The sequence below is a fragment of the Carcharodon carcharias genome, chromosome 17 (genome assembly GCF_017639515.1).
Source record: "Carcharodon carcharias isolate sCarCar2 chromosome 17, sCarCar2.pri, whole genome shotgun sequence".
Classification (NCBI taxonomy): Eukaryota; Metazoa; Chordata; class Chondrichthyes; order Lamniformes; family Lamnidae; genus Carcharodon; species Carcharodon carcharias.
Genome location: NC_054483.1, coordinates 102,007,437 through 102,033,075, shown reverse-complemented (window position 1 = coordinate 102,033,075; position 25,639 = coordinate 102,007,437). Strand labels below are relative to the sequence as shown.

At 46.7% G+C, this 25,639-nt stretch overlaps 1 protein-coding gene across 2 annotated transcripts in view; it reads left to right on the top strand.

The window, feature by feature from the left end:
- Window positions 1-25,198, top strand: part of naif1 (nuclear apoptosis inducing factor 1) — an 82,729-nt gene extending 57,531 nt beyond the window's left edge. Inside the window, exons 5-7 of one of the 2 annotated variants that reach the window (XR_005945658.1) lie at window positions 22,905-23,162; window positions 23,396-23,533; window positions 24,950-25,198. The gene's annotated coding sequence lies outside the window, so the exon portion shown is untranslated. The remainder of the gene's footprint in view (window positions 1-22,904; window positions 23,163-23,395; window positions 23,534-24,949) is intronic. The other variant, XR_005945659.1, reaches the window with a different exon arrangement.
- Window positions 25,199-25,639: the final 441 nt, after the last annotated feature.

Below are 25,639 nucleotides of genomic sequence, written 5' to 3'. Positions count from 1 at the left end.
CTTGGAAATATATCGCCGTTCCTTCACTGTCACTGGATCAAAATCCTGGAACTCCCTCCCTAACAGCACATGGACTGCAGCAGTTCAAGAAGGCAGCTCAGCACCACCTTCTCAAGGGCAATTAGGGAAGGGCAATAAATGGTGGTCTAACCAGTGACGCCCATATTCCATGAACGAATATTACAAAATAATGTTATTTTAGGACACTGGGATGATTCTCTGCTACAGGGCTTTTAAATTTTACCTGAATGACATGACCAGATTTGGCTTTCTGTCACATTTGATGGACTAAAGTAGGGCAATTCTGTCTCCATCAGATCTGTAATCACCGTTTTTTACTTTGTCTATAACCCATGCTGCACCCGCAATGGGAATGTTTGATGGGTCAGTGTAGAGGGAGATTTACTCTATCTAACTCTGTGTTGTATCTGATGCAGTTTTCTTTAAAATGTAATGCTCAGTGGCAAAAATATGCTAATGGGATGAGATGAAGAGGGATAGGAGGAGGTTCATGTGGAGAATAAATATGGTATAGACCTGCAGGGATGATTTTTTTGTTTCTTTGCTGTAAACTCCATGTCAAAAATAGAAAAAAAAATCAATTTCTGTGCACTTATCCCTGAATTTGAGGATTCTATAATGTGCTGAAATGAAATAAGTGGAGTTGCCTGCAATCTGGTGTATGGATTTTTGTACAGCACACAAAGGGTTAAAGGTCTGCTTCTATCTTCCAGCTGTATATCTCAGCAAACTTGCTAATTAAAAAAAACACATTCTTGACAAAAATCCCTGTGACCCTCTGAATCCTGAAGGAAAGATCTCTCTAACCATCTGCTAAATACCACAAGGTTAGCAAAATTCTGCTTCTGAGAATGACGGGCATTAAAATTCATTAGTGGTGAAAGTTCTTCTGGTAGAAAATATAACATTGAAACCTAGTTCAAAAAGGCTGAGCCCGGATTCATTCACAAGTGAAACAGAAGCTGTAAATTTATTTGACATGTTGTGCCTAATCTGCTTTGGACATCCTCAATTTGCAGGATTTAACACTAGCTGTCTGGTCCTGGTCTGTGTTGATCACTGTCCATCCAAGAAAAGTTAAAGGAAATCTTTAAGGCTTCAAGAGGACTTGGACAGGCTAAGTGAATGGGTTAGAACATGGCAAATGGAATATAATGTGAATAAGTTTGAAGTTAATCACTTTGGTAGAAAAAACAGAAAGACAGAATATTTCTTAAATGGTGTGAGATTGGCCTTCACTATAAGGGGATTTGAGTACTGGAGTAAAGATGTCTTGCTGCAACATTGACTCAACGTTGACTCCGGACCCCATGAAGTCTCATGGCATCAGGTCAAACATGGGCAAGGAAACCTCCTGCTGATTACCACGTACTTCACTCAGCTGATGAATCAGTACTCCCCCATGTTGAACACCACTTGGAGGAAGCAGTGAGGGTGGCAATGGTGCAGAATGTACTCTGAGTGGGGGACTTCAATGTCCATCATTAATAGTGGCTCGGTTGCACCACTACTGACTGAGCTGACCGAGTCCTAAATGACATAGCTGCTAGACTGGATCTGTGGCAGGTGGTGAAGGAACCAACAAGAGGGAAAAATATACTTGACCTCATCCTCACCAACCTGCTTGCCGCAGACGCTTCTGTCCATGACAGTATTGGTAGGAGTGACCACCGCACAGTCATTGTGGAGATGAAGTCCCGCCTTCACATTGAGTATATCCTCCATCGTATTGTGTGGCACTACCACCATGCTGAATGGGATAAATTTCAAACAGATTAGGCAACTCAAGACTGGGCATCCATGAGGCACTGTGGGCTATCAGAAACAGCAGAATTGTACTTGAACACAATCTGTATCCTCATGGCCCAGCATATCCTGCACTCTACCATTACCAGCAAGCCAAGGGATCAACCTTGGTTCAATGAAGAATACAGGAGGGCACGCCAGGAGCAGCACCAGGCATACCTAAAAATGAGTTGTCAACCTGGTGAAGCTATAACACAGGACTACTTGGGTGCCAAAAGCATAAGCAGCAAGTGATTGACAGAGCTAAGCGATCCCACAACCAACGCATCAAATCTAAGATAAAAGCAAAATACTGCGGATGCTGGAAATCTGAAACAAAAACAGAAAATGCTGGAAAAACTCAGCAGGAGGTCTAACAGCATCTGTGGAGAGAAAGACAGAGTTAACATTTCAAGTCCATAGCTTTTTCAGAGCTAAGTAGAAGTAAAAATCTGATGAAATTTATACTGTTTGAGGGGGGTGGAGTAGGTGAAGCTGGACAGAGGTTAAAGAAGAGATTGACAAAGATGTCATGAACAAAAGGATAAAGGGGCATTAATGGGGTGGAACTGGCTAAAGGAGATGCTGATGGTGGCATTCAGGTCAGAAAGCAGAATGTGATAATAGCAGGACAAGGGTAAGCACTCTGAAAAGAACAACATGAACAAGTGACAAATGGCCCTAGTGGGGGTGGGTTGGGGGAGTGCATGGTGGTGGGAATAAAGAAAGATTGGAAATAGGATATAAAGCAGGGATAAAAAATGAAAATAAATAAAAATAAATGGATAAAAAAATAAAAATGAATTTTGAGAAAAGGGGATAAAAAAGGGGTGAGGATGGAGGAGAGAGTTCATGGTCGGAAGGTGTTGAACTCAGTGTTAAGTCCAGAAGGCTGTAACATGCCTAATCGGAAGATGAGGTGCTGTTCCTCCAGTTTACATTGGGCTTCACTGGAAAATTGCAGCAGGCCAAGCTGTTCCAAGGATGGACATGTGGGCATGAGAACAGGATGGTGTGTTGAAATGGCTAGCAATAGTAAAATTTGGGTCATGCTTGCGGACAGACCAAAGGTCTTGACTGTCAGCTGATGGCCCACTGCGCCTCAATGATGCCCAGTCTCGAGTTCCAGGACTGTCACTGACCTCATCTCCTCTGGAGATCTTCACTCGACAGCTTCTAACCTCATAGTCTCCCAACCCCGGACAGCCTCCTCCCCAAAATCCACATACAGGACTATCTTGGTAGACTGATTGTGTCAGCCTGTTCCTGCACCACGGAACTAAATTCTTCCAAACCTGACTCCATTCTCTTTCCCCTTGCCCAGTCTCTTCCCACCTACACCCACAATTCCTCTGGTGCCCTATGTCATATCAATAATTTCCAGTTCCCTGGCCCTAACCATCTCTCCTTCATCATGGACGTCCTCTACAGCTCTATCCCCCACCAAGATGGCCTGAGGGCTCTCCACTTCTTCCTTGAACAGAGACCCGAACAATTCCCTTCCATCACCACTCTCCTCCGTTTGGCTGAACTTGTTTTCTCACTGAACAATTTCTCCTAAAACTTGTCTCACTTCCTCCAAATAAAAGGTGCAGCTTTGGGTACCTACATGGGCTTTAGTTATGCCTGTCTCTTTATGGGGTATGTGGAACATTCCTTGTTCCAGTCTTACTCAGAACCCCTCCCACAACTCTTTTCTCGGTACATTGATGACTGTTTCGGTGCCGCTTCATGCTCTTGTCTGGACCTGGAAACATTAATCAATTTTGCTTCCAATTTCCACCCCTCCATCACCTTCACATGGCCCATCACTGACACTTCCCTTCCCTTCCTTGACCTTGCTGTCTCAATTTCTGATGTTAGACTGTCCAACAATATTCATTACAAGCCCACCGACTCCCACGGCTACCTTGACTACAGCTCCTCACACCCTGCTTCCTGTAAGCACTCCCATCCTATTCTCTCAGTTTCTTCGTCTCCGTCGCATCTGTTCCGATGATGCCTCTTTCCAAAATGACGCTTCTGACATGTCATTCTTCTTCCTTAACCGAGGCTTCCCAGTCACTGTGGTTGACAGGGCCCTCAACCGTGACCGAGCCATTTCCCATGCCTCTGCCCTCACACCTTCCTCTTCCTCCCAGAATCATGATAAGGTGTCCCTTGTCCTCACCATTTACTCCACCAGCCTCCTCATTCAAAGGATCATTCTCCACCATTTCCACCAACTCCAGCATGATGCCACCACCAAACACAACTTCCCTTTACCACCACCACCCCCCCCAGCCCCCCCCAACCCCTGTCAACATTCTGTAGGGACCATTCCCTCTGGGATACCCTGGTCCACTTCTCCATCACCCTCAACAAAATCACCCACCTCCCACGGCACCTTATCATGCAATTGCAGAAGGTGCAACACTTGCCCCTTTACCTCCTCCCTCCTCACCATCTAAGGGCCCAAACACTCCTTTCAGATAAAGCAGCGCTTCACTTGTACCTCTTTCAATTTGGTCTGCTGCATTCATTGCTCCCAGTGTGATATCTGCATTGGAGAGACCAAACACAGATTGGGTGACATATGGACTTTAAATGTTAACTCTGTCTTTCTCTCCACAGATGCTGGTTAGACCTGCTGAGATTTTCCAGCATTTTCTGTTTTTGCATCAGATCTAAGCTCTGCAGTCCTGCCACATCCAGTCATGAATGGTACTGGACAATTAAACAACAGACTCCACAAATATCCCCATCCTCCATGATGGAGGAGCCCAGCACATCAGTGCAAAAGATAAGGCTGAAGCATTTGCTACAATCTTCAGCCAGCAGTGCTGAGTGGATGATCCATTTCGGCTTCCTCCAGAGGCCCCCAGCATCACAGGTGCCAGTCTTCAGCAAATCTGATTCACTCCACGTGATATCAAGAAACGGCTGAAGGCACTGGACACTCCAAAGGCTATGGGTCCTGACAACATTCCGGCAATAGTACTGAAGACTTGTGCTCCGGAACTTGGCGCGCCCCCTAGCCAAGCTGTTCTGGTACAGCTACAAAACTGGCAACTACCAAGTTATGTGGAAAATTTCCCAGGTATGTGCAGTACACAGAAAGCAGGACAAATCCAACCCAGCCAAATACCACCCATCGGTTTACTCTCAATCATCAGTAAAGTAATGGAAGGGGTGATCAACATTGCTTTCAAGCAGGACTTACTTACCAATAACCAGCTCACTGACGTCAATTTGGTTTTTGCTAGAGCAGCTCTGCTCCTGACCTCATTACAGCCTTGGTTCAAACATGGACAAAAGAGCCAAACTCCCGAGGTGAGGTGAGAGTGACTGCCTTTGACGTCAAGGCCACATTTGATCCATTTCCCCTTGACTTTCAATGGCATTACCATCACTGAATCCCCCACTATCAACATCCTGGGTGTTACCATTGATCAGAAACTGAACTGGACTAGCCATATAAATACTGTGACTACAAGACCAGGTCAGAGGCGAGGAATCCTGCAACAAGTAACTCACCTCCTGACTCCCCAAAGCCTGTCCGCCATCTACAAGGCACAAGTCAGGAGTGTGATGGAATACTCTCCACTAGCCTGAATGAGTGCAACTCCCACAACACTCAAGAAGCTTGACACTATCCAGGGGACAAAGCAACCCGCTTGATTGGCACCACATCCACAAACATTGACTCCATCCACTACTGATGCCCAGTAGCATCTACAAGACGCATTGCAGGAATTGACCAAGGCTCCTTAGACAGCACCTTCCGAACCCACGACCACTACCATCTAGAAGGACAAGGGCAGCAGATAGAAGGGAACAACACCACCTGGAAGTTCCCTTCCAAGGCATTCATCATCCTGACTTGGCAAAATATCGCCATTCCTTCACCATCACTGGGTCAAAATCCTGGAACTCCCTTCCTAACACCTAACAGCACTGTGGCTGTACCTACACCACATGGACTGCAGCGGTTCAAGAAGGCAGCTCACCACCACCTTCTCAAGGGTAACTAGGGATGGGCAATAAATGCTGGCCCAGCCAACGAAGCCCACATCCCATGAATGAATAAAAAAATAGTTGTATAGAACCTTGGTGATACCTCACCTGGAGTATTATGTACAGTTTTAGTTCCCTTATGTAAGCAAGAATATACTTGCCATATACGGAGTGCAACGGAGGTCCACCAGATTAATCCCTGGGATGGTGGGATTGTCTGATGAAGAGAAATTGGAGCGACTGATTCTGTATTCCCTAGAGTTCTGAAGAATGAAGGGTGACCTCGTTGAAACTTTTAAAATTCTTACATGGTGGATGTAGATAGGATATTTCCCCTGGCTGGTGAATCTAAAACCAAGGGACATAGTCTCAGGATAAGGAGCAGGCCATTTAGGACTGAAATGAGGAGGTATTTCTTCACTCAGAAGGTGGTGAATCTTTGGAATTCTCTACCCCAGAGAGAGGACTGTGGAATCATTAAGCATGCGATATGGAGATCGTCTGGGAAAGTGGCATTGAGGTAGATCGCCAGCCATGATCTAATTGAATGGCGGGGCAGACTAGATGGGCTGAATGGCCTATTTCTGCTCCTAGGAAGCTGGGAAAGGTGGCGTAAAAGGATTGATGTGAAGGAAGAGGGCAAAGAAGGACCGGTAAGAGAGAGAGATAGAAAGATTTAGGAAGAGAAAGTGTGGTAAAGAGGAGTACTACGTAACTTTAAGAGAATGTAGTTAACTGACCATGTGACTGTATCGACCAATCGCTATACAGCGTGGGCTACTTGGGTAACAGGAAGACTAGAGCTGGAGGTGATTGAAGATGTACGCATTGTGTTAGCATCCTGCTCTTCGTTCCAATAGTGTTTGTTCAGTTAATTAGTCTCTCTGCCTATATTGTTTCAAGCACCAACTAATGTGTTAATATCAAAGGCGCAGCTCACGGTCGCTGGACAAAGCGAACCTGATAACCTAAAGCTTAAAAGGATGGAACTGAGGGAGAAATGGAGGGAGGGGGAGACTGACATGAGACTAAGGAAGAGGCCAAAATGGCACAATTCCTGTTGGGCCATACAGTGCATAGTGAAACAGCAGCCCTTTTTACAATTCCTGAGGGAGGGGCAGAGACAGAGGGAGGGATGAAGGCTGAGGGCGGACTGGAGGTGGAGACTGAGGGAGCAGTGCAAAATGAAGGAGCAGAGGCTGAGGGAAGGGAGCAGACAGAGGGACGGACAGAGCCACATCAGAAGCTGAGGGAGTTGTAGAGGTGATGACTGGGGAGGATACAGGAGGTGAGGCAGAGAATGAGGGAGCCAAATGACCCCAATCTGTTCCTGATGTAAAAAGGGGCATTATTCCAAGCCTTTAAAATGTGAAAGGAAGTTGTAGACTTAGTGGGGCTCATTTTAACCAAGGGGCAAGCACGGGATGGGTTGGGATGTGAGATGCATCATTCACCATTATTAGAGGAATAAATATTTGCTTAACCTCATTTGTGGTTTGACATGTACCTCCAGACTGACACTCCAGTTCCTTGTGACTGAGCCTCACAGTCTGCCTGTCTCTTGCACTGTTGGTGACTCTTTGTCAATCATTAGCAGTGATGCCTGGAAGCTGTAATCAGAGGCAATTAGTCTATTTGTGAATCTACCAACATATCAACATTCCTTATAAAAACAAAAAAACTGCGGATGCTGGAAATCCAAAACAAAAACAGAATTACCTGGAAAAACTCAGCAGGTCTGGCAGCACCGGCGGAGAAGAAAAGAGTTGACGTTTCGAATCCTCATGACCCTTCGACAGAACTTGAGTTCAAGTCCAAGAAAGAGTTGAAATATAAGCTGGTTTAAGGTGTGTGGGGGGGGGGGCGGAGAGAGAGAGAGAGAGAGAAGTGGAGGGGGGGTGTGGTTGTAGGGACAAACAAGCAGTGATAGAAGCAGATCATCAAAAGGTGTCAACAACAAAAGAACACATAGATGTTAAAGTTGGTGATATTATCTAAACGAATGTGCTAATTAAGAATGGATGGTAGGGCACTCAAGGTATAGCTCTAGTGGGGGTGGGGAGAGCATAAAAGATTTTAAAATATTTAAAAATAATGGAAATAGGAAGGAAAAGAAAAATCTATATAATTTATTGGAAAAAAAAGGAAGGGGGAAACAGAAAGGGAGTGGGGATAGGGGAGGGAGCTCACGACCTAAAGTTGTTGAATTCAATATTCAGTCCGGAAGGCTGTAAAGTGCCTAGTCGGAAGATGAGGTGTTGTTCCTCCAGTTTGCATTGGGCTTCACTGGAACAATGCAGCAAGCCAAGGACAGACATGTGGGCAAGAGAGCAGTGTGGAGTGTTAAAATGGCAAGTGACCGGGAGGTTTGGGTCATTCTTGCGGACAGACCGCAGGTGTTCTGCAAAGCGGTCGCCCAGTTTACGTTTGGTCTCTCCAATGTAGAAGAGACCACATTGGGAGCAACGAATGCAGTAGACTAAGTTGGGGGAAATGCAAGTGAAATGCTGCTTCACTTGAAAGGAGTGTTTGGGCCCTTGGACGACGAGGAAAGAGGAAGTGAAGGGGCAGGTGTTGTATCTTTTGCGTGGGCATGGGGTGGTGCCATAGGAGGGGGTTGAGGAGTAGGGGGTGATGGAGGAGTGGACCAGGGTGTCCCGGAGGGAGTGATCCCTACGGAATGCCGATAGGTGGGGTGAAGGGAAGATGTGTTTGGTGGTGCCATCATGCTGGAGTTGGCGGAAATGGCGGAGGATGATCCTTTGAATGCGGAGGCTGGTGGGGTGATAAGTAAGGACAAGGGGGACCCTATCATGTTTCTGGGAGGGAGGAGAAGGCGTGAGGGCGGATGCGCAAGAGATGGGCCGGACACGGTTGAGGGCCCTGTCAACGACCGTGGGTGTTAAACCTCGGTTAAGGAAGAAGGAGGACATGTCAGAGGAACTGTTTTTGAAGATAGCATCATCGGAACAGATGCGACGGAGGCGAAGGAACTGAGAGAATGGGATGGAGTCCTTACAGGAAACGGGGTGTGAGGAGCTGTAGTCGAGGTAGCTGTGGGAGTCAGTGGGTTTGTAATGGATACTGGTGGACAGTCTATCACCAGAGATTGAGACAAAGAGGTCAAGGAAGGGAAGGGAAGTGCCAGAGATGGACCACGTGAAAATGTTGGAGGGGTGGAGATTGGAAGCAAAATTAATAAATTTTTCCAAGTCCCGACGAGAGCACGAAGCGGCACCGAAGTAATCATCGATGTACCAGAGAAAGAGTTGTGGAAGGGGGCCGGAGTAGGACTGGAACAAGGAATGTTCCACATACCCCATAAAGAGACAGGCATAGCTGGGGCCCATGCGGGTACCCATAGCCACACCTTTTATTTGGAGGAAGTGAGAGGAGTTGAAGGAGAAATTGTTCAGCGTGAGAACAAGTTCAGCCAGACGGAGGAGAGTAGTGGTGGATGGAGATTGTTCGGGCCTCTGTTCGAGGAAGAAGTTAAGGGCCCTCAGACCATCCTGGTGGGGATGGAGGTGTAGAGGGATTGGACTTCCATGGTGAAGAGGAAGCGGTTGGGGCCAGGGAACTGGAAATTGTTGATGTGACGTAAGGTGTCAGAGGAATCACGGATGTAGGTGGGAAGGGACTGGACAAGGGGAGAGAGACGGGAGTCAAGATAATGAGAAATGAGTTCTGTGGGGCAGGAGCAAGCTGAGACGATCGGTCTACCGGGGCAGTTCTGTTTGTGGATTTTGGGTAGGAGATAGAAGCGGGCCGTCCGAGGTTGCGCGACTATCAGGTTGGAAGCTGTGGGAGGAAGATCCCCAGAGGAGATGAGGTCAGTGACAGTCCTGGAAACAATGGCTTGATGTTCAGTGGTGGGGTCGTGGTCCAGGGAGAAGTAGGAGAAAGTGTCTGCGAGTTGACGCTCAGCCTTCGCGAGGTAGAGGTCAGTGCGCCAGACAACAACACCACCCTTGTCAGCGGGTTTGATGACAATGTCAGGGTTGGACCTGAGAGAATGGAGTGCAGTAAGTTCAGAGAGAGACAGGTTAGAATGGGTGAGAGGAGCAGAGAAATTGAGACGAATAATGTCGCGCCGACAGTTCTCAACGAAAAGATCAAGAGAAGGTAAGAATCCAGAGGGAGGGGTCCAGGTGGAGGGAGAATATTGGAGATGGGTAAAAGGATCCGTTGAACTGGGAGAGGACTCCTGCCCAAAGAAGTGAGCCCGGAGACGAAGACGGCGGAAGAAGAGTTCAGCATCATGCCGAGCCCGAAATTCATTGAGGTGAGGGCATAAGGGTATGAAACTATCAACATTCCTTGACCATTTTCCGAGGCAAATATAACAAATATAAAAACATCACTACATTTACCAAGAGGTTTTAATGAAAATACCAGATTGCCATCCACAGAAGTGAATGGGAACGTCTAAAACTCGAGACAGAATCTAAGCATCACCTCTTGACATTCAATAGCATTACCATCACTGAAACCCCTGCTATCAACATCCTGGGGGTTACCATTAACCAGAAACTGAACTTGGACTAGCTATATAAATACTGTGGTGACAAGAGCAGGTCAGAAGTTAGGAATCCTGCGACGAGTAACTCACCTCCTGACTCCCCAAAGCCTGTCCACCATCTACAAGGCACAAGTCAGGAGTGTGATGGAATACTCTCCGTTTGCCCAGATGAGTGCAACTCCCACAACACTCAAGAAGCTTGACACCATCCAGGACAAAGCAGCGCGCTTGATTGGCACCACATCCACAAACATTCACTCCCTCCACTACTGACACATAGTAGCAGCAGTGAGTACCATCTACTAGATGCGCTGCAGGAATTCACCAAGGCTCCTTAGATAGCACTTTCCAAACCCACAACCACCACCATCTAAAAGGACAAGGCAGCAGATAGATGGAAACACCACCACCTGAAAGTTCCCCTCCAAGTCACTCACCATCCTGACTTGGAAATGGATCACCGTTCCTTCACTGTTGCTGAGTCAAAATCCTGGAACTCCCTCCCTAACAGCACTGTGGGTGTACCTATAGCACATGGACTGCAAGAAGGCAGCTCACCACCATCTTCTCAAGAGCAATTAGGGATGGGAAATAACTGCTGGCCCAGCCAGAGAATCTCACATCCCTTGAATGAATTAAAAAAAAATGTAGACTCATAAGATGATCTAAGAAGCCATTCGTCACATCAAGCCTGTGCCTGTTCTTTGTTAGAGCTGTCCAATTAGTCCCACTCCCCTACCCTTTTCCCATAGCCCAGCAATTCTTTTCCCTTCAAGTATTTATCCAAATTGCCTTTTGAAAACTAACGTCAAACTTGCTTCCATCGCCCTTTCAGATAGCGTATTCCAGATCAGCATTGAAAACAGGTTTCCCTTCTGGTTTTTTTGTTAATTTCATTAATGTGCGTCCTCTGATTTATGGCAACAGTTTTTCCTTCTCTTGTCTATCAAAATCTTTAATGTTTTTGAGCGCCTCTATTAAATCTCACCTTAAATCTAACAATAATCATTTATTTCCATATATTATAAAGTTTGATTATTTGAATAATTCTTTTTAAAATGTACTAAAGATTCCTCTGTTGTTTGCAACTTAGAAAGAGTGTGCCGTTTTGGAGGGCAGGACAGATATTCAATGATGGTTGATCAATGGATTATTGTATATCTTACTAAAACATTTTGTTTCTTTTTGAAGATCAAGTTGCTCTGATCAGTGAGAAACATCAGTTTTATAAAATGTTTTCTCAGCATGATTCGACAGAACAAGCACGGAGGTTTGTGATGGCACCCTCCAGCTTTGCATTAATTAACCATTTACGATCAAATGTAAAATACATCTGTTAACATAGGATTTGCCTTCCCATCACTGCCAAGGACAGAGAAATATCACACAGCCTTCCTTTGAAGTTTACGATCCCAGGTGTGATGGCATCGGATTAAATAGCGCCTGCTCCTATGCTTGAGTTTTGCTCATGGTCTCATTTCCCTCCTGAGCTCGTAACTCTCAGCATCTGTGATCCATGGATAGAACCAGATATTTTTATATTGTGTTACACTGTTGTATCAGCTTACGAAGTGAGGAGAGTTTTAGAGCTGGAGATTTACTGGGAAAATTTGAGTTGGTCATGTTCCCTGCCAGGGAGTCTGATCTTGAAGCAGCACCAAGGGCTCCAACCCCTATCCTCCACTTCAGTTAAAGTTTGTGTTGTATCAAAATTTCCAGTGCTCTTCCCTCCTCTCCTGAAAGTAATGGTTTATGCAATTTTTCTGTTTTCAGCGTTGCCTGTATTGGGGTACAGTTTGACAGCATCCATCACCCTCTGGTACTGGGTTACAGTCCTGAAGGCACCAGTCCTGTGACCTTCAGAGATCTATGGGCATGCACTCCAAGGTCCCTCGGTTCCTCTGCACTTCTCAGTATCCTACCATTTATTGTGAATCCCCTCGCCTTGTTTGTGCTCCCTAAATGCATTACCTGATATTCTCCAGATTGAACTCCATTTGCCACTTTCCTGCCACCTGACCAGTCCATTATATCTTCCTGCAGTCGCCAGCTTACTCCCTCACTATCAACTGCAAAACCAATTTTTGGATCATCTGAAAACTTCTTAATCATTCCCCCTGCATTTAAGTCAAATATCTCCTTACGTGGCTCAGTGTCAAATCCTGTCTGATAACTCTGCCACAAAGCACCTTCGGACATTTTTACTATTGTGAAGCCACTATATAAAAACGGGAACTTTTGTTGTTTCACATAGAGTGTGACTTATCCATTGGGGGAAGTTTTTACTCTCACAAAGGGAGCAGGGGATTTTGTATGCAATCACAGATCAAACAAACCCCACTTTCTCTTCAGTAATGTCACTTGTTTTTTTTCTATTTAGTCACCTAACTTGGCAAATGTTTCACTTGAAGAGGGAAGGGGTCAAGCCTGGCTGGACCCCTCTCAAAGAGGAAGTTTCACAAACTTTTTTACAATGATGGAGTCTCACTGGTGAAGACTCCTTTCGCACAAATGGAAGTTTGGAATTAGAATCCAATATTAGGAGCCCTGTTACAGTGGACCTCTGTTGCAGAGAGATTCTCTCCTTCAGGAAGCCTGTTAAAGAGATGATTAGTTTGAGACTTTATAAATGGTCCAACTGTGCCAAGGTCCAGGCCAATACCAACTGTTGATTGAATATGACTTAGACTGACAGAGACAGCAATCGCAGCCAAGTTCACTGGGGCCAGGGACAGACCGAGCATCCGTGACTACCTAGAGATATTGGGCAGACTCTTCTCACCTTAGTCCCTGCCGGAATGAAGGGACCATTTTCAGGTTTGGAACCTAAGTCACTGAATTGGGCGCTGGCTGTTGCTCTTTACCAGAGCAAACTAATTGTCATCCCACCTCTAGGTCCCTAGCCAATTAGCGAAGTTGGGTGGGATAATATGTTCACTCTGTCAGAGGAAGTATTTCTGTTTAAAGCGACCACAGAATGAGTCAGAAAAATGCACCAGCACTTGGATTTTCGAGGCTGCAGCAACCACAGGAATGGAGATGAAACTTGCCCGTCAGATCTTCCACTCTTACCTGGAGGTAGTGTTGTGAGATCTGAGAGACTGCAGGAAGGTAAACTCTCTCAAGTATGGGACGAAGAGGACAACTTTTCAACCTAGCAAGTCTGGACTGAAGTGGCTGAGGAAATGAGCAGCAGGAGTGTGTTTCCTCCAACCTGGAGACAGTGCATCAAGAGGATCCATGACCTCAGGAGGACAGGGCAGGAGAATGATGAAACACTGTCAACTGCCAATTCTGACTTTTGACACTGAATTTCCCAGCACTCTCCTGTACAGCACTCCTCAGACAACACGCGGCAACTGCAATCATTCCTCCCTCTGAAAGCACCTCATATCCCCATCTGAGCAGCCAACTCTCCTGCTCATCCTCAGCCTCACCCATCTTGTACCCATGCCTCACAATTACCCTCCACTTCTCTCCCCACATCACAAGCCATTACAACCACTCACACCTCTCCCAGCTTTCTCCTCTTGCAGGAGAGAGCACACAACTTGGTGACAGACAGATACCTGGGGTTGGGATTGGTGGGATGGTCCTCCATTGACAGGCGCCTTGACGACCACTGGTAATGCATGCCCGCATGATCCACTGGGAAGGAGACCTTGTTCCATGAAGATGCAAATGTCAGCGGCAACCTGCCGTGCAAGTCCTGATCCTCCTGAGAGACTGGTACTCAGACATGTCAAGAGAATGTGTGTTTAGTGTCCCAGCTCCGATCAGCTGGATCTCAGTGTCCATCTCCTCTGCCTTATGGACGTGTTTGTAGCTGAGGGAAAGCAGTTGATTCTGCTGCTGGTGTTGTTCCTGCTGGAGCTATTGGCAGTGGTGATCCCCCTGCCTTTGACCCTCAGCAGAGATGGAAGGTGGATCTGCATAAACTGCTCCCAGCAGGGAAATGCAGCTGAAACTGAGTGAAGTGCCAGACCGATGAAGGTGTCTTCCATCAAGTGGGCAATCACCTGTTGAGGAGTGGAAGTATTCTCTGAGAGGAGGAGTGCTTCGAACAGCACACTCTCACCTGGCCATCACCGGAGTTCTTCAGTGTAACTGATGAAAGCTTTCACAGTTCATCAGCTTCACTGAGGAAGCTCTTTCTACTGTGCAATTGTCTCTGTGACCCAGGGACTTGCTGACAGGCTGAGAAATCCTGAATTGAGAGATAAAACGGGTCTGAACTTCTTAACTGCCTCAGCCGTTTCTTAATTACTTACCCATGAGATCCAACAGTGTTCCCTGCTCACTTATAAACCTGCCTGGGGAGAGCTGGAAAAGAGGGCACCATGTTGGGACCCTGACCTGATGCCAATTTCCAGGATTTTCTCATCATGCACGCCCTAGAACCTACTCCACCAGCCAGGGGAAATTCTGCCTATTGTGTCCGTTATGGCTCAGTGGACAAAGCCACAAATTGAGTTCAAGTCCAGTTCCAGAGACATGCCATGTAATCCATACCAACATTTCAGTGCAGTACTGAAGGAGAGCTGCATTGTTAGAGATGCCAGGTGGAAATGTCCCAGATTTGCACTAAGTGGGATAGTGGGTGGGGAAAACGAGGTTTTACCCTTCGGCTGCAATGGCAGCTTCTCACACCATATCGTCCCAAACCCGCTGCATTAATTATATATCCTTGGGATTCAATGGCAGGGGGGCGGGCTCTCATTCGCCCACCACGCCACCACCTCACCACTTCATCACATAAGGCATCATATTTAAAGTGCAACCACACGCACATCTCTCGGTGTTTCCAGCCCAGGACTGCTGCATGGAAGACAAGGCCCCGAAAGGCAAAAAAGACTGCAACCCCCAGGTTTAATGACGCGTCCCTCGAGCACCTTTTGGACGCCATGGAGCCCGCCATGATGTCCTCTACCTTCTCTCTGACAACAGGATGGGCAGCAAGATCACCAATCCAGCTGGGAGGCAATGGTCAGCTCCAATGCCCTGCAAAAGAGGACAGCTGTCCAGTGCTGCAAGAGGATAAATGATCTCCTCCATTCCACTGAGGTAAGTCACTCATCTCATCACTCTCAACTCACACACTCACAAACCCATCACACATCCACAGGGCCCTCACTCATTGCTGGTTCAAGGGACATCATCTCTCACATGCACCTTCATTGTCCTCTTCCCGTCCACTCACCACCCACACATGCCAGGCATACTTATCGTCTGACCTGGCAGGCATGCTGCTTACACTCTCTCCACCTGTATTCATGCCAGACAAGCTGGCACACTAGAGGTAGAGCTCACAGACTGGTGGAGGAATGCCTGAAATCAAGGACCTCACGGACTTTGCAAACAGAGCTACTCAGCTGGCCGGTATCTGGACTGTTCCTATACTGATGGCGAGGTTGGTGGTGCTCAACTAAGTGAGGATCCAGCATTGCAACATCCATCACCATGCTGTGAGTGATGTGTCCTGTTTCACAGGCCACTGCCATGCACTAATTATCTCTCCTTGCTTCCACAAGCACATCTGCCAAACAGCCAAGAGAGTCCACGATCCAGGGCCTCCAATCATGCTCTGAGGAAACCTCTGAAGGGCAATCTGGAGGGACCCTCCTTGAAGTCCTGTCACAGCCTTCACCCACACCCTCCACCAGTGCAGAGACATGCACCTCGGTGGGACCTAGCTTTAGAGTAGCCTCGGGATCACAATCTGGTGAGCACATCGCACTTTCTGATCCACAGCAGGCAGCAGGGACTCCGCAGGTGTCTAGCACTAGGAGGACTGCTGGAGGCCATAAATTTGCTGAGTCTGAGTCAGGTAACGAGTCTCTGGACTTGGTCATGTCTCAGTTGCTGGAGTTGCAAAGGAAAGCTAGGGAACATCAGGAAGGGATGTCCGCCGCACTCCTCAGATTACAAGGCACGATGAAGGAGTTCGCCCGCCTTCAGGTTGAGCTGATAGCGCCCGCACGCCAACACACCGAGGTTAACACTAGTAGAATTGTGGCCGCCATGGAGACCTTGGTCCAGGATGTCACTCCTGCACTGCTGCGCGGGCTGAACCCCATTGCTGACGCCATAGTTGGCCTCCAACAGTGTGTGCGCGAGAAGGATGCGAGGCAGCTCAATCTCACTCCAACTACCTCTTCTCCTCAAGGAGTCAGCCGGGGGCACTCAGGCACCCATAGGGAGGAGGTTGAGTAGGTGCACATCCCGGGACCATCCACCCAGGTGACTCTGGGAATGTCCAGCCTATCCGAATCATGTCTGGCTGTGACCCCAATAGCTCCAGCTCCATAGCTCGAGGAGGGTGACATTGCCACACAGCAGCACCCTGAAAACAGGTTGGGGCCCTCCAGGTCTCAGCCCTTCAGAGGATGCCTGCCAAGGTCATCACAGGCAGGATGTAGCAGTCAGTAGGCTGCCTCCACCTCCACTGTGGATGTCCAGGGAGCACCAAATCATAGAGGCAGGGTTAGGAAGGTTAAGAAGATGTGGTCGCACAGCCCTGGGCACGGGTGTTAATCGCTTGTACATAATGTTCACTATTGTAAATAAACTCCCAACAATGTGATGGTCCTGCCTTTCACTCCCTGGATGCATTAGGGATCCCTGCTTGTCATTAGGGATGGTGCTTGTCATTGCTGCCAAAATGGTGTGGGCAGGCGACACCAAGTTCCGCCATCCTCTCTGGGTGCTCTAAGCACCTTTAAGGTGGGGATGGCCCCCTTCTCTTCAGCATCTGTGACCAATGACTCTGTGCTCCTGAAGAGGTCAGATGATGAAGGCGGACAAAGGTGATTTTAAAATGTCATGGCTGCATCTCCATGATATGATCCTGATCACAGAGGGCAAGCGAGCTGCCCTCAACCAGACATTCTCAGAGGCTATGTGAAGATCTATGGAGTGTCCTCACTGCATGTCATCATCACCCTCCTGCAATTGAGCAACTATTAGGGCCTCCACTGCGTCTCCAAGACAGGAGCATTATCACAGAAGGTATGTGCTGCTATAAGCCAGACTGGAATCAAACATACATAGTTGCAATGTGAGGATCTATGGTGTCTCCTCACTGCTTGTCGTCATCATCCTTCACAAATCTAGCAGCTATGAAGGCCTCCCGAACCCACCCGCCTCATTTGGTCAGTGCGAGTGCCTCACCCCCGTCTTCGTCACCTTCGAGGACCTCCTCACCGTCGAGGTCCTGCTCATTTGAGGAGATCTCCAGCTCCTCTATCTCCTCCTCAGCCAGCTTCTCCCCCTGTTGCAGCGCCAGGTTGTAAAGGGTGCAGCAGGTAATGATGATGCGTGATGCCCTCTGTGGACTATATTGCAGGGCTCCACCAGACCAGTCCAGGCACCAGAACCTCATTTTCAGCATCCATATGGTCTGCTCCACCAAGTTGCGAGTAGTAGCATAAGCCTTGTCATACCATCGCTCTGCTGCAGTCTGAGGCCGCCGTACGGGTGTCGTCAGCCAAGTCCTCTGTGGGTAGCCTTGTCCCCAAGAAGCCATCCCTGCAACCTCTGTGGACCCTGGAAGGTGTCAGGGACCTGTGACCGACTGAGAATGTAGTAGTCGTGGCCACTCCCTGGAATCCATGCACAGACCTTCAGGATGCGTTTGTGGTGGTTGCAGACCAGCTGCACATTCAGCGAATGGAAGCCCTTGCAGTTGACATAATTGACTGCGTGTTGTGATGGAGATCTGGGCGGCACGTGATTGCAGTCGATGGCACCCTGCACCTGTGGGAGGTCTGAGATCTGGGCAAATCTAATCGCTCTTGCATCGTGGCTCTCTTGGTTGCGAGCGAAATGCACCAAGTTGTGTGCCCTCGTGAAGATGGCATCCGTGACCTCATGGATGCATTTGCGGTTGGAGACTTGTGATATCTCACAGTGATCACCTGTGGGACCCTGAAAGGAACCACTGGATTAAAAATTGAGCGCCACAGTCACTTTCACGGCCACTGGCACTGGGTGCCCTCCGTGTATCTGTGGTGCCAAATCCTGGAGTAGCTGGCAGATGTTACCGACCAGTTTCCTAGACCTGCGCAGTCTTTGAATGACATTGTTTCTCAGCCAACTGCAGGAATGAGAGCTGTCATATATAGACCTTGGGTCTAGCTAGGCACCGACCAGCGATGGCTCGCTGTGGCGTGTGTGGAAGCCCCGGCTGCCCCCTTCTTCCAGAGGGTTCTTCTCCTCCCTCTGTGCAACAGGAGCCTCTGTCGCACTTTTCTCTGCCATCTTTACTCTCTGTATGTCATGAAGCATGCAGCTAGTTCACCAGTCTCCATGCTCCTGATGTACCTTCCTGCAGGATGAAAGAGAAAGAAACGTGGGTTAGCTTGGGTGTTCTAAGAACCTCTCTTGGTTAAGTCTGAAGGCCCATTAATGCATCCTGGAGAGTGCTGGCCACCACTTACATGACCAGAGTTCAGTGCGCTGCAAGGCTGCCTGAAACCCTACCAACCTCTGCTCCATGCCATCTGACCGACTGGTGGCAGCTTTGCCCCTTGGACTTCATGCTGTGCTTTCAGCTCAGGTGCAGGCATTCTTGTACTGCTGCAAGGCTGCACTGGTAGCTTTAACCATGGGGGAGGCTGGTCCAAACCGGGATAATGACATTGCAAAGGGCTGTGAGCGCCTCCACCAGTGACTGCTCCATGGTCAGCTTAAACAGGGTGCCCAGTTGTCTAACTGTTCTGCAGTCCACTAAAATGCTCATTAGTTTGCAGTCTGTGCCCCAGGGGTGAAAAGCTCTGGAGCAAAGATAGGTAGGAAAGTAAGTTGTGAAGAGGACATAAAGATATAGATAGGTTACGTGAGTGGGCAAAGATCCGGCAAATGGAGTATAATGTAGGAAAATGTGTAATTGTCCATTTTGGCAGGAAGAATAAAAGAGAAGCATATTATCTAAATGGTGAGAGGTTGCAGAGCTCTGAGCTGCAGAGGGATCTGGGTGTCCTAGTGCATGAATCACAAAAGACTAATATGCAGGTACAGCAAGTAATTAGGAAAGCTAATAGAATGTTATCATTTATTGCGAGGGGAATTGAATACAAACTAGGGAGGTTATGCTTCAGTTGTACAGGGCACTAGTGAGACCACATTTGGAATATGTGTACAGTATTGGTCACCTTATTTAAGGGAGGATGTAAATGCATTGGAAGCAGTTCAGAGAAGGTTTACTAAACTAATACCAGGAATAGGTGGGTTGTCTTATGAGGAAAGGTTGGACAGACTAGGCTTGGATCTGCGGGAGTTTAGAAGAGTAAGAGGTGACTTGATTGAAACATATAAGATCCTGAGGGGTCTTGACAGGGTGGATGTGGAGAGGATGTTTCCTCTTGTGGGAGAATCTAGAATTAGTGGCCACTGTTTAAAAATAAGGGTCGCCCCTCAGAGATGAGGTGAAATTTTTTCTCTCAGGGTCATGAGTCTTTGGAACACTCTTCCTGAAAAGGTGGTGGAAGCAGAGTCCTTGAATATTTTTAAGGCAGAGTGGATAGATTCTTGGTAAGCAAGGGGGGTGATAGGTTACTGGGAGTAGGTGGGATGCAGATTTTAGGTCACTATCAGATTAGCCGTGATCTTATTAAATGGCGGAGCAAGCTTGAGGAGCTGAATGGCCTACTCCATGTTCGTACGTTCACTTGGCACTTCCATGCCCCTGCGTTGCTTGAGTGGGCAGATAAGCTAGAGACCCGACTCCACACATGTCAATGTGGCTGCATCTGAACTGCCACAGCTGCAGAGAAATGGTCACTTTATACAAGGTTTCCCTGATGCGTGGCTGCTTCCGTCCCTGCCACACCGCACGTGTTTGTGCACTATCTCAACCATAGGGCAGCCCTTGTCACCGCCCCCACCCCGCCCCAACGCACCTCAACCTTGAAGTCCAACAGGTGACCCTCATTGCGCTGCGCAATGTTACAGCGCACTCATCTCCAAATTCCCCTCAAAGTGCAGCCTGCCAAGTGCATGCCTTATATATGCTGTTGTGAAACACACACGCTGATGTGGCTGGATGATCCAGCGCGGGCAGAATGATTCTGGCGGGCTGGCCTTATAATGATATGCGGATGTGTTACATTGAGGTCCCTGATGTCTGATGGCAGGAAACACGGCCCACCATCGACAGGCTGAGTGGACAATCGCAAACTGGTTTCATGAAACCAGTTTTTGACCTTCTTGCCATATTGTCTGCTCACACTGCCAAGCATGCCCAGTGCCAGCGGGCACAGAAAATTCCACCCGCCGTCTCCACTGAGCTGAGAAACCGAGGCTCTGCCTGTCCTCTCAGGACGATGGAAAAGATCAGGTGGCACTATTTCGAAGAAGAGCAGGAGGGTTCGTCCCAATGCCCTCACCAAAATCAGTAAAACAAATTTTTTGAACATTTATTTTGTTGGCTGTTTGGGAAGCTTGCTGTTCTTGGCTGCTGAGTTTCTTAACACAGTTGTGATTGCACTTCAAAAGCACTTCACTGGCCATAAAGCAATTTTGAATGTCCCGAGATCCCAGGGCAGGTACAGCATGGAGTTAGATAAAGAGAATCACAGAATTGTTATGGTGTAGAAGGAGGCCATTCGGCCCATTGTGTTTGCACTGGTTTTCTGAGCATTTTAATTTAGTGCCAATTTCCTGCTTTTTCCCCGTAACCCTGCACATTGTTTCTATTTAAATAATCGTCCAATTTTCTCTTGAATGTCTCAATTGAACCTGCCTCCACCACACTTCCAGGCAGTGCATTCCAAACCTTAACTACTTGCTGTGTGAAAATGTTGTTTTTTCTCACCTCACATTTGCTTCTTTTGCAAAACACTTTAAAACTCTGCCCTCTGGTTCTCGATCCATTTACGAGCGGTAACAGTTTCTCCCTATCTACTCTGACCAGACTCCTCATGATTTTGAAAACTTCTGTCAAGTTTCCTCTTAGCCCTCTCCTCTCCAAGGAAAACAGTCCCAACTTCTCCAGTCTTTCCTCATGACTGAAGTGTCTCATCCCTGGAACCATTCTTATAAACCTCTTCTGCACTCTCTCCAATGTGTTCATATCCTTTCTATAGTGTGGCACCCAGAGCTGTACACAATACTCTAGCTGAGTAAAGCTCCCTCTACACTGTCCCCATCAAACACTTCCAGGACAGGTACAGCACGGGGTTAGATACAGAGTAAAGCACCCTCTACACTGTCCCCATCAAACACTCCCAGGACAGGTACAGCACGGGGTTAGATACAGAGTAAAGCTCCCTCCACACTGGCCCCATCAAACACTCCCAGGGCAGGTACAGCACGGGGTTAAATTCAGAGTAAAGCTCCCTCTGCACTGCCCCATCTAACATTTCTTTCCTCGCAAGAGCCAAAAAATCTATACAAGAAACCAGAGCTTATGTTGATCCAGTGTCACTTGTATTTTTTCTGGTATTTGTAGCTCTATGGCCCAGGCATGGCTGCAAATCTTACATGGCAGCTGAGCTCTCAAAATATTTATCACTAACGTACAGCATAAGGTATCATTTAGGGATGTGCTGACGGAGTTATGAGTGGAAAATGATGTTTGACGGTGATGGCTAGTGAGCTTCATGATGTTCCATGCATCTCTGTAGGGTCGTGTTTCATTGCCCACTGTTTTGATGGATTTATTACTGAGTGCTTAGGTTATACTTATTGTATCCTTTTGCGTGATATCTTTACTTATTGATCAGATAAACCCTCAAGCAGAACTGTGTCATTGTGCTACTAAAGAATGAGATTGCTAGTGTTGATCTGTTTGAAGGAGAAAGGAAGGAACAGGAACAGAAGCAGAGAAAGGGCGGGAGAAAGATCGAGAAAAAGAGAAGCTGCGAGTAAATGCTAGAGAGAGAAGGAGTGAGAAAGAGAAACAGCGAACGATAGAGACAAAGATAGAAAAAAACAGTGAAAGAGAAAGGGAGAGAGCAAAATAAACAGCGAGAGAAAAAAAGGAAAGAGGAGGTGAAGACAGTGACAGAAAAAGAGAGAGAGAAAGAGAGAGAGACTAATGTTTCCTTTAGTCAGGAAGCCTACTCTCAGTTAGGATGTGACCTTCTGGCCTACATCCTCTGAGGCTTCTGCATTGTCCCAACTTCAACCTCTTACATATTATGTACATCATCCAGGGTTTATTTATTTAAAATAAACTTCCCATTATGCCCTGAGGCTGAATTGATGTAAGCTTTAGAATCAATCATTTTTCCAAGTAAGATACAAAAATATTTTTAAAATGATAGAAGGAGCAGAGTGAAGTAGCATATTGATCGTTAATTTGGAGCCTTTACATTATCAGGATTTAACAGTCATTCGAGTTTCCTCTTGTCCATTCTTCACTCCTTCTATCCACCTTTGGCAATTCTGCCTTCATCCGTTTGGCCCTAAGCTTTGGAAATGTGTTCCCAATCCTCTCTGCCTCTGCCTTCTCTTTTAAGATCCTTCTCTGCCCAAGCTTTTAGGCAGAAACCCTAATGTCTCCTGCTTTGTTTTGCCAGGTATTTTTATCTGATTATTCTCCTGTGAAGTGGCTTGTGATATTTTTCTTCATTAAAAGGTTTATATAAATGAGAGAAAGATACAATACTTTGGTCACATCACTAGAGTAAATGGTAGAGACAGTCATTGGAGGGAAAACTGATGGAAAACATAGGAGAGGGAAGCAAAGGAGAAAATGGATGACGGATAGAGTCGACTGGATGAAGGTGACCTTTGTGGAATGTGTGAGGGCAGCACAGGACAGACAGTGGTGGAGATCCATGATAGACAACCTTCTGGGAAGAAGATGACACCAACAAACGAATGAGAAATAAAGGTAAATTGCTTTTGTTTCATTGCCTCTACTTCAGTGTCTGACAGATTACTTTGAACAACTCTCACCACTTAAGGAGATTTCCCCTGATTTCTACTGTGGATTTTATTTTTCATTTGTTTTAATGTTCTTCCTGTACCGTAAGGTAATATTTTAGTTTTACCTCTCCTTAATTATCAATAATTGATTTCCCTCTGTGTACTGCCCTTCCAGAACTGTCATTTTTTTTTAATCAGAGAGAGGCTGGATGGAGGCATGAATGTCACAGGGGTCACCATCATATCAAAACTATCATATCTTGTCTCAGAGTGTTGGGGAAATCTGCCCAAGATATGAGAACGGGATTCTACTCCAGAGATTCGACTGCTGGAGGGGTGAGAGATATTAGTATTGTAACATACAGTTCAAATCAAAGATTTACAGGATGGTTTAAGAGTGACTGTGGTGGCGGGCACAATCAGATCTGATGGAAGGGAAAGAGGAAAGTTTGCCACTTTTCACACCAGGCAGCAGGCTAAGACAAGCAATGTGATGAGAATTTCACCATCTCCACATTTCCTTTTATCCTGACCTGAACACATTTCCCTGTACCTTCATCATCATGAGGAGTTGGATGCCTGTTCTACACAGTGACGCTCTCACAGTAGTAAATGTATATGGACCCCACACATATTCAGTATTTTTACTTTGCAAGCATCTTGTGAGGAATCTTATGAAATGCTTTGTGAAAGTTAAGAATAACAAACATTAGCCCATATTTGTCTGGAATTAGCTGTGCTCACTCACTGTGATTCTTTCATAATCGGCTATCAGGCCTGAAAGCAGCATGCCCCAGAAAATAACTTTCATTGCCAGAGTATTTAAAAGTATGTCAGTGCTTCCCCAATAAACGGGCCACTCATTGTGTAACTGAACCACAGACACCCAGGATGCCTCAAATTCAATCCTTATTCATTCTAAGTTCTCTGATTTCAGACAGGTTGGTAAGGCTTACAAGTGGCTTCAGTGTTACTGAGCTAGGCAGAGGGAAATCAGCCAGGGCTACTGCTCCTGAACACTTTTCAGTGATACCCATTGGAGAATGCACATGCCTGCAAGCTGGTTTGTCCTTTCCTGTTGTTAGACAACTGTTTGGACTCATAAAGGGAGATGGTGGTATACTGGTAATATCACTGCACTAGTAATTCAGAGGCCTAGGTTAATGCTCTGGGGACATGGGTTCAAATCGCACCACAGCACCTGATGGAATTTAAACTTAATTAATATATAAAGAAAATCTGGAATTGAAAGCTAATCTCAGTAACAGTGACCATGAAACTAACATCAACTGCCACAAAAATCCATCTGGTTCACTAATGGCTTTTGGGGAAGGAAATCTGCTAACCTGGCCTACACGTGACTCCGGACCACAATATGTGATTGCTTGCTAAAGGGCAATTAAGAGTCACTCAGTTCAGAAGAATGGGTGTGTAAGGGAGCTATTGAAAGACTGGTGGCTTAGGTAGGGCTATATACATGCTGGAGAGCTAGCATCTTCACAGGAGGAAGTATATAAAACTAAAGGGGCAATAAGACTTTCTGGCTGGTGATTTCCATCCAAGGGTGTATTTGCCCTCCTGCCTTCAACCCAAAACTGCCTCAGCTTTCAGAATCAATTTTTGATGAATCCTTACATCTAATTATGTCAAGGTATCCCAGCATACCTTCCACATTTGCCTTCAGTAACCTCATTCCAGTCAACTTCTGTAACCATCTGTGTCTGTAACCATCTTCTGCTTCTTGGACTGAAGGCTACCATGTTCCAAACCATCACAACCCAGATGCAGAGTGCTGCCCTCTCCCACCACAACCCCAGTGACCATCTACAATGGGTTCACATGGCCATGTGGAAAGTTGAACAGGAGCCTGGGACTCAGGGATGGGAGTCTGACAAAAGGATTTTCATCTGGATTCCTACGGAAAAAATGGCTATCAGGGCTGAGCATCAGAAGTGTAATCGATATCACACCCAATGAGAGGATCAAAGGTGAGGAACTGACACTGTGCTTGAGGATGGAGCTCCCATAATTCCTTGTAAAGATGGCTGAACCCTGTTGCCATCTCTGCGTTGTACTTGGCTTGAATAAACTGATGAGGCAGTTAAATTCTTCAAAGCAATCATAGTATTCAATGTTTTTGTTACTGTTTGAAAAAAATCAAACCCAACAAAAATGGAAAATAAAGAAAATCCGGCAGTAGCTGGAGGAGAGAGGGGTAATTTGAATTTGTAATAGCAGGGGATGAGTAAGTAATCTGTGTTTCAATGTTGTGAGTTCTCCGAACAGACATATGCTAAATCTCTTATAATGAAAGAAACTGACGATGTCAATTACACAACTTTGAAGTGGTTGGAGGCGATGTTTTAGCACATTTTTGAAATTATTGCATAAAGACTCCCATCAACAGAACTCATAAATATGAAAAGGAAAGTGAGATTACAT